The sequence below is a fragment of the Dinoponera quadriceps genome, unplaced genomic scaffold (assembly GCF_001313825.1).
Source record: "Dinoponera quadriceps isolate SergipeBrazil2010 unplaced genomic scaffold, ASM131382v1 scaffold1565, whole genome shotgun sequence".
Classification (NCBI taxonomy): domain Eukaryota; kingdom Metazoa; phylum Arthropoda; class Insecta; order Hymenoptera; family Formicidae; genus Dinoponera; species Dinoponera quadriceps.
Window position 1 is genome coordinate 1,236,512 of NW_014556124.1, and position 9,540 is coordinate 1,246,051.

Genomic DNA, 9,540 nt, shown 5'->3' on the forward strand with positions numbered 1-9,540 from the left:
TCCCAAACTCGGGCGTAACGACACGGTCGAACGGTGTGAAGTTGACGCGACGAAGAATCGCACAGAGCTGAGAATTTCAAAGCGGTCTCTTTACGCTCTCGGTCATTCCCGGCTACAATTGCCCGGGTGATTTATCGCCGAACTTCTAACCGCTTAAGTTTCCCCCGGCACCATTCTTTGGTCTAATTCTTCGATCACCGGCGGAGCGAGCGTTCTTCGCTCACGAGGTGGAAACGACACGCCCGAACTCGCCGAGAGAGAAGGAGAGAGACTCCATTATACAGCTCCGAGTGACGTGGCGAATTTTCAGAAACGCGAAAGTATCCGGCGTGTATCGAAAGGGTGTAAAAAGAGGCTCTCGCACGGTCGGCATTGTCACGCGAAATGCCGACCGTCCGACCGACGGAACGTACCCTCTCGAGATCATTCCAACGACGTCGTTCTCGCTGCTACGTGACGTCAGCTCAATCCTCGCCTTCGCGGAGTGTCGCCTTCGAAGTCGGATTTACCTTCTTCACCCTCGCCGAGTCGAGGAGGGGCTACCCCTCGCGGTCGAGGATGTGCGTGCCGCTCGAGAGGATCGATAGGAAGGGACGCGGCCACGCATCTCTGCCCTTTTCTCCCCTTTCTTTCCCCCTCTCCTTTCTCTCCACTTCAGCCGTCTCGCGCGTTCCGGAGATCGCGGAAATGTCTGCGTCACGTCGGACATTCCGAGCAGGTTGCTCCCGTCACGAGGACGACCCCCGTACGACGCTCCGCCGTAAAGAGGAACGCTTTCGGAGCATCGTATTCTCGCGGAGCCGCGCGATCAGTGACCGTAGCTCACCGTAGTAGTTCGATATCGGACATCGCTCGTTTACATTCAGCGGATATGGCGGGAGGTTTTCTTTTTTTACGTGTACCCACTCGGAACTCTATAACGCTGTTACCGTGTAGAGACGACTCTCTCGGTGTAATTCTTCGACGAGCAACGACCGCGATAAAACTTCCCCGTATATTCCTCCGTGAACGTTTTTCCTCCTCCGAAGGAAAGTACGGGCTTTCGCGCTTTCTTTCTCTCTCTCTCTCTCTCTCTCTCTCTCTCTGTGTATGTGTGTGTGTGTACGGTGAGAGAAAGAGAGAGAGAGAGAGAGAGAGAGAGAGAGAGAGAGAGAGAGAGAGTACGCTATGTGTTTCTACGTGTGCGCTTCGGACTGGAAACTATATCATTGTAACATAACCGGAGGTTAATTAATATCGATATCGCGCGAAGCACGAGTTCGCTCGCGTTCCCCCGCCGCGCCGATTTTGTTATAAACAAATAATCTCCGCGGTTAGACCGATGAATAAGAAATGAATGACCGTTTAACCCTCTCCGGCTGGAATCTCGTCTTCATCTCTTCGTATCGCGCGTACCGTCTATACGTGTGTACGCGCACATACAGACGCGCGTCGAGATCACGGCGGCCGTTAGATGACGGCGATATCAGGACGGAAATCTCGATATGCAGATGACGGAGGCTGAATATAGAGCGAGGGAACCTGGGCCAATCGTGACGGGGGAGGGGGGGGCACTTCTGCAACCCTCAACCCTCTTTCTTCTTTTCTTTCTTCTTTTTCCTCGCCTCCCTCTCTCTCTCTCTCTCTCTTTCTCCTTCATCTCCATCCTTCCACGTAGAATATTCAATTGCTCATCCCCCCTTCCTCCTTCCACCATCACCATTTCGTCGGCCAAGCGTGAGTCCGAAATTCAAGCGCGCTTCTTCGCCGAATCCTCTCACCCTCGACCAGACACTAAAAGCCATCCCTTTCTCTCGAGTTTCCTCCCTCGTACTTCATTTCAAATGCCGAATACTCACAGAGTTCTCGACTTCGCCGAGCGCGCTCGACTTCGCGCCGACGTTGCGGGTTGAAATTTTTCCCGATCCTCGGTTCGCGCGGGCCAAGCTTAGCGAGTGCCACTCGGACTTAATATCTGTTATACGCGATGATGGCGCAATTAAAACGTCGAAGTCCGGCGGGCCGCGTTTACGACCCCCTAAAAGAGGCTTCGTCCACCGTTACATTCGCGCCGGGCTTTCGATCTATATTTCACGATCGACGAGGACTAATTTCGACATCGGTTGTCTCTCTCTCTCTTCGGTCTTCGATCGTTTCAACGCTCGGCGCGAAACAGGTGTTTTAACGTCATGCATGTTCGCGACGTTATTGTCGCGCTTCTCGTCAAATCTCCCGCTAAATTTTATATCTGTGATTATATTCGGGTGGCGGCCGAAACGACGTAAACCAATTATAGCGCGCGGCGAGCAGGCACAACCGCTCTGATTATGCGCGTGACCGCATAGGACACGCCACCGCACTAATTACATTACAGTATCCGAGCGAATAATTTGGGGGGGGAAAAAAAAGCCTGTTTTCTCGCGCGATCGTGAGAGGCGCGCGCCGCGACGCTGACGTTCGCGTCGCGGCTTTGTCGCGTGAAACACGCTAATTACGCGCGTACGGGCGCGACGTAGCAACAACGCGTCCTTGCGGGCACGTCTCCGCGTTAATTCGCGACGTCGTATTAACACCGTGTTCGGCAAACCGCGCGCACTCCCGCACACACAATTTAGTCCGCGCGCGCGCATTTTTCGACCACCACCGCGCCCACGAATTAACCCCGTCGCTTCCGGCGCGAGCCTCAACGTCGCCGTGTTAATTACCCGTAGCGCGTCTGCGCGCGGCACGCTCTATTCTCCATACAGCGCGTCCGTCCCATATAAATGCTAATGAAGTGCGCGTCCTCCCATTCTTTATACGTCTCCGTTCCATCCCGGTTTCAGACCTATCTCCGAAATTAATGCGACCGGCGACAATTAGAGACGCGAAGATCCCACCTGCCAATTCCTCTCTCGCGTCCCCCCCCCCCACACCTCGCTCCTCTTTCTCTCTCTCTCTTTATCTGTTGTACTAAAATTTGCTATACTGATATCTTAAACTGCTGACTTTTTTCATTTTCATATGCTTCCCCTCGACTTGCTCATTTAATTAACCTCTCTTTGGATTTCGATGTAATGATCACGTACTTCTCGTTTGTCTCATTGATTCTGTTATGTTACAAAATCATCATTATTATTATCATAACCATCTTTTTATACGCGAATAGTACTATTTGTAATCGTTTTTACGTTTAAAGGGATTTATCCCGCAGCATCGAATAAATGACTCTCTCTCTCTCTCTCTCCTTTTTACGTCGCAATAATTTTGAGGCTGTTTCGAAGGATGTTTAAACGAGCCCCTTCGGATGGAGCTACGCAATCAGCTTCCTCTACAGTCGCGCGCCAGGCTTGTTAGTGCTTCCCCCACTCCCTCCCGCAACTGCGGATTTCCTCGGCTTGATGAAAAAGCGAATTCAGCAGCATTCGGCCTCGGCGAAACGAGAGAGCGAGCGGAATAAGCGTGAGTGAGAAGAAGCGGGTGCTAATAAAGCGAGTATACGAGATACCGGCGAGTAGGGAGAAACATTTCGGGCTTGATATTTCCGTAGACGGTAGATCCCGTGCAGGACACGCCGTCTCGGCGATATTATCCGCTTAATGACGAGCGCGGATTACGCGGATACGGCTCGTAACGTAACTCTCCGGCAAGTCGTTTCGCCGACCGCCGAATTTGCCGGAGGCGCGATGAAAAAGGGGCCGCTCTCTCAAGTAAGAGCCTTCGTAAACGATCGGTGTTTATCGCCGGTCTCGATGTTGCCGCGAAACTTTAGCGCGCAAGATGCATCGAAAGTCGTGCGTGCTTCTTCGGCCGTCGGAAATCCACGAGAGCGACGGCAAGAACGGAGCAACGAACGTGGCGCTGGTGAAGAAATGATCGCCGACTCACCCCCGATCGCATCGTCGCGCGAGGATCACACGAGGAAGAAAAGCGCGGTCATCTTCCGCACGGTGGTTTTCGACGAACAATCGGACAATCGAACCTCGTTGATGGTCGCCGCTTTGTCGTCCTGATAGAAGTCCGGCAGCAGCCGCAACTTGTTCCCACCAGCCGTTAGATCGAAGAACAGCGGGACGAGGCGGAATTCTCCGGCCCGCGCCGGCTGCCGCACAGCTCGCGAAATCGCGCTTTCGCCTCACGTTGGAGGGATCTCCCCCCTCTCCCCCCGTCGTCGATTTTCATCTCGGAGGCAAACTGGTCCCGCGAATATCGCGAATAGAGGATTTTCTTTCTTTCTCGGCGACGCGTAGCGACGTGAGCTCGAGCGATGCCCGCGTCGAGTCTTAGCATATCGGGCCTTCGATCGTCCTGCCTCGTTCCTCGAAGTTCGACAAGGATCGTCTCGCCTGCTCCTCGGACTGGTCCCCGTGTCCGGGTAATCGGCGAACGCGGCCGGAAATGGATCGCGAATAAATCAGGCGACGTTCCCCAACGGGCGCGACAAAATGTATCTCGGCGGCGGTCGGACTAAACTAAATCTGCGACTTTTTCCGCCGCGTTTACCCTCGAAGCAACGTCTCACGGTTGCGCGTTCCCGTGCCGTCTCTTTTTTGCACTTTTTCCGCAATTACAAGCCGGCGCGTATATATAATTCCCTATTTCTTTTCCTCTCTCGCGCTCGTGGAGGTTTTTTCCCTTAACGGGGAACGCGCATACGGCGGCGAAGAGGGAAAGCGGAGCGTGCGGAATTGCAACCACCGCCATTTCACCACTATTTCAATGTGAAAATATAATGTTTTACTCGGAGCGGAATAAGGGTGAGAGTGTTATTTCCGTGCCGGCTTCTCGCCTTTCTTTAACGGCTTCTCAGCCTCTGTTTGCTCCGTGCCTTCGCTCTCGCCCAGGTCGCGTCTATCTCCACCCCATTCTCTCGCCGCGCGGCGCGTTTGCACTTCTCAGAGAGGAGATGTACTTCACCGAAATCGTCGGCGATCCGTTTTCGCCAGTTATCGCCGTTACGGATTTTCCGATGAGTAGGAAGGACTTCGGGACGTGCTCATCATTATTTACCTCGACCCACTCGCGCCCTGATATCCTCGCCCTACTTTCCGTTAGCGTGTATCCCTTATTGCACTCTACCCGTTCTTCCCCGGGTCGAAATTTTGGCTCTAAATTAATCCTGCGATTGCCTGCGAACTTGAAGAGTAATGGGGTATCTCGATATTTAACAATGCACAGACTGTTGTAATAAGAACTTGAGTTCGGATTTAGCAGGATAAAAAGACTAAATGAAGAAGAAAGGGGAAAAAGATTGGCAAATTTAAAGTGAAAAGTTAAAATGATGTATTAAACGATGACGGACTTAGAGAGAGAATTGATTTTAAATTTCAACGGATATCTCCTTATTCTCAGAGAATTCGTCGATCGTTCATTAAAATCGGAAACATGCTGACGAAAGCTCGGTTGTATATTTTGATAGCCGACGAAATATTTTAATCACTCGACGGAAATCGGTAAACAATGCACCGATGCGCTGTGCTCCGCGCCGCGGTGTGCACGTTGCTCGTCGGCTCGAGACGTCTAATTACTCGGTCACGGAGGAGTACGCGACGTAAGACGTTACGAAAACAATGGCCGCGAACAGACTTCCGCAAGGGCAAAGTCACCTTTCGCCAATCGCGCACCGATTAGTTACTCAACAATCAATAACGAGTACATTCGGTGGCCGACAAATCACGACAGTCAACGCTCTCGAAACATTCCGAACTTTGAGGTAGCGGAATTATCAAATTATCCAATTATCCAATTACTCGGACGATTGCTCACGTACGTCGAAAGTGCTGCTCGTAGCATTCGATGATCGTTATCGGTTAATGTACCACCATTAGTTAACGTCGCTTTTCCGATCGACTCGTACATTTATATAATAACATTTACCGCCTGGACAGGGTGACGACCAGGAGCCGATTCCAAGATGCAGGATGCGATTGACAACGAAACTTACCATCTTTTTTCTTTCCTTCATCTCTTTTGAATCTTTGAATCTTGTTTTATAAAAATAACTTCGTATGCGAAATTCGAGTCGAAATTTCAGCTCCGCATTAACCCCACAAGTTCTGTTGAACTTAGAAGAACAATAAAGAATCTTATTAAGCTTTATTAGATTATTTAATATTTGTTTGTCGCGATATTCTCTATTTGCAGGCAAATTATTGAAATAATCAAACATTAGATATTTCTTTAAAATACTTCATTTTAAGTATCGAAACAGCGGCAAGTAATTATTTGCAGCATCAAAAGATAATAGCCCGTATTGTGTTATATTCGAGATTATACTCGAGATTCTCCATTGTTCCTCAAAGTTCAACAGCATGTGCAAGGTTAATGGAGAACTGAAATTTTCACTCGAATTTCGCCTACAAAATAGTTCTACCAGAAACAAAGAAAAGAATAAGAAAAAAGAAAGAAAAAAAAAGTCGATATTTGCGCTTTTCTTCTTTTTGTAAGCGGGTCATCCGATTAATTCGGCAGTAGATGCGATACGAAGAGGCTCTCATGAATGGTCTTTTATAAATCGTCAAATTTGTACGTGATCAGAAAAACGTGCGCTGAAAGTAAGACACACGAGAACGCGTCATTGCCTACTGAAAACGCATGCGGCATTCATGGATCTCGCTACCTAATTGTCCATCGCTGATTGAAGGATTTCCACGAGCGCAGAGCGAGCGAAAAGGAGGGAAAAAAAGTGCGGGACGAGAGAGGCCGGGTCGAAACTGAAATTGACGCGGCTACCCTTTTTAACCGTCCCTTTCATTACTAACCGGTTGTCTCTTCTGCCGGATATTCACCTCTCCTCGTCATCACGTCTATCCGCATCGAGCGATCGTCAAAGTGATCTCGTCCCGGCGGCTGATTAAAAGAGACGCGTCTAATTTCGTAGTTTCTGCATCGCAACTTTTCCCCGTCGTGCTCGCTCGAGGAAAGTCGTTCGGTCATTTCGAGAGGGTCTTCCCAGGGCGTTGATAGGCCGTTTGCTTTATTCAAAATACACGAATATTACGTCGAAACTTTCTCGCTCGGTCCCTGACGACTCCCAACTTCGGAGTGTGTGTGTGTGTGTGTGTGCGTCGCGATTCCCACGAACGCCGAGCAATCGCTCGGATTAACAGGTAGAGACAACTACACGGCCGATCGGAATCCGATCTTCTAAGGTCGACAACGAAGGGAGCGAGCGGCGGGAAAGGTCAGCGCGATGGACGAATTTTATTTGTGGCGCACTTCCAAACATTGATTTCCATCGGCCCGCGGCGACGATGGTAGCGGCACGTGTGCCGCCGATCTTTTATTTCTATCGAGAGCAGAAAAGTACATTCGCCGTAATGAATTACTCAAGAGTCACTCCGCGTCTCTCGACGTAATCGGCTTACAACGTCTATCTCTCCCTCTCTCTCTCTCCATCTACATCTATCTATCTTTCTCTTCCTTGCTACGGAGTCCGCGTAATATCGTTGGCTGCAGGCTGCCGGCGCGGGCTTTCGCCCTTCAGATTTAATTGAAATGCGCGCACGGGGAGCGCGATTAATCGAATCGGAGGGAGTAAAAGGAAAGCTCGCGTCGGTTGATGTCTCGTCTCGGCTCGAGCGTGCGTGAACGAGCGCGTACACACGCCTGTTGTCGCATTAGCGAGGCCAGGCGAAAGTGCGTACAGTGTCGTTGGAAAGCGCGGCAAGGTTTCTGCATTAAAGCATCACGTCGGTGGGGCAAATGAGAGAGAGAGAGAGAGAGAGAGAGAGAAAGAGATAGAGATAGAGGAGCCGGGTGCCTCTCGAGAATGGAAGTGTAAGTAACCGAATAATGTGCATTTGCATCTCTCTGGCGCAAAACTGGCGAGCGAGAGCGAGAGAGAAAGAGCGCGGAGCTTTTCTAGAAACAGCCGATCGCCGTAACGCGTCGCGTCCGGCACACATGCGCGGATTTCTATTTAACCATTCACTAGCGCGAACGTAATATCCCGAACGCCTCCTCCTCCTCCTTTTGCTCGTGGATTATCATCGCGCATCCTTGGATGCGCGCCGTGTTTTTCGAGAAGCCGCTGGAAGATGGAGATTGAATTCAAATCGCTCGCTGCCGTCGTTCGCCGCCACGCCTCGTTTCCTCTCGCTCTCCTCGCGTTCGAATCGATCGCATTATTCCCACGCGGCACGAACGGAGAGCGCGAGGTCCCGAGGACCGTGCGAGAGAGAGAGAGAGAGAGAGAGAGCGTGCCGGCGAAAAACGCAGCGGCGCGCTTTCCAGCGCCGGGGGAGATTAATGAACGCCCGTGATAATGGATGCCCGACTAGCTTTCGGCGTTATCGGCTAACGGCTGCGGCCGATGTCCCGGCCTGTGCGCGACACCCGCGGCGCGCTATCGCATTCCCGATGCGCATACGTCCGGCGCGTATCCTTTTCGCGAGCAAAGCTGCCGCAATTCTCGCTGAATTCCACCCGCCGAACGAGGAGACGAAGACACCGAGGAGCAGGAGAAAGGGATCGATCGACATTTGTTTGCCGAAATTTCGCACGGCAACCAGCACCGACGCGAATGCCGCACTTGCTCTCTTTAAATATGCGAGTTAACCCCGGACGATTTGCCACGGCCCGCACGTGATAACGCTCGCAGCTCGTTTACGTTGCACAAATGCCCGGTTATCGACTGGTATCTCGCACGATTTTCCCCCGGTCTCTCTCTCTCTCTCTTTCTCTCTTCCGATGTGAACAACGCGTGTCGAACATGCCGCAAGCAAGCGTCAACGTCGAGCGTACAAGACATTTTGTTCCTGTGTGATAATCGGTTTCGTGTGGAATTCTCGATACAGTCGTATGATCTAACATAATGTTATTGTGTTATTTGAAGATTTTGTGTTGAATCTTGTGTGTGTGTATATATATATAATGAATATAATTTATACGTAGATATAAGTTTATCATAAAAAAAATTATGCAGTTTTAGAGTTATTACAAACATTTCCGGTGAGCCGTTCGGGACGTGCGAAATGTATCAGATTTGGCGTAAAAATTTCTTTTTTTTTTTACATACAACTCTCCGTTTCAGCTGAATAACGTACAATTCAACGCTCAAATGATAAAAAGACCTTTCTGCGTTTCCATCGTCATGCTGTTATTGTGTTTCGTTATTATTCCTGACGAATAAATAAATAAATAAAATGAAACGCGAGATACACGTGCGATACTCCGGAAGCGTCCGGGAATTACTAAGTTTACAACGTCGTTTATTACGTCGGCGTGGATATCGTCACGCCGGAATGGCTTCAGCCGAGTCTTTACGACTCGAGCGTCCGCAATTAAAGATTAACGTAAGAAGCGAGCGCGCCCGAAAACTTTGCTCTATACCCCGCGTCGTTGTTTATGCAAATGTTCGCGCGGGCGCGCCGAGGCGCGGAGAACGCGAAACTTATTAAATCTCGCCTGCGGGCGTCGACGGCAGCCGTCGCTCTCGCGCGTCTCGTCGCACGGATAGAACTTCGACTTCGCTTGTTATTGGAAGACATGTAGAAACGCAGCGACAGAGAGCGAGCTAAAGCAGCAGCACCGAGATACTGTAATTTACGTGACGTATCATTCCCCCTCCCCCCCCCCCCC

At 50.6% G+C, this 9,540-nt stretch overlaps 1 protein-coding gene across 4 annotated transcripts in view; it reads right to left on the reverse strand.

Moving 5' to 3' along the window:
- The window catches only part of LOC106746723 (dipeptidyl aminopeptidase-like protein 6), an 81,910-nt gene that overhangs the window by 57,039 nt on the left and 15,331 nt on the right, over positions 1-9,540 (reverse strand). The window contains exon 1 of one of the 4 annotated variants that reach the window (XM_014623595.1): positions 414-433. The exons of the other annotated variants lie outside the window; for them this stretch is intronic. The gene's annotated coding sequence lies outside the window, so the exon portion shown is untranslated. Of the gene's footprint in view, positions 1-413; positions 434-9,540 lie in introns of those variants that run through there. 4 annotated transcript variants of the gene reach the window in all.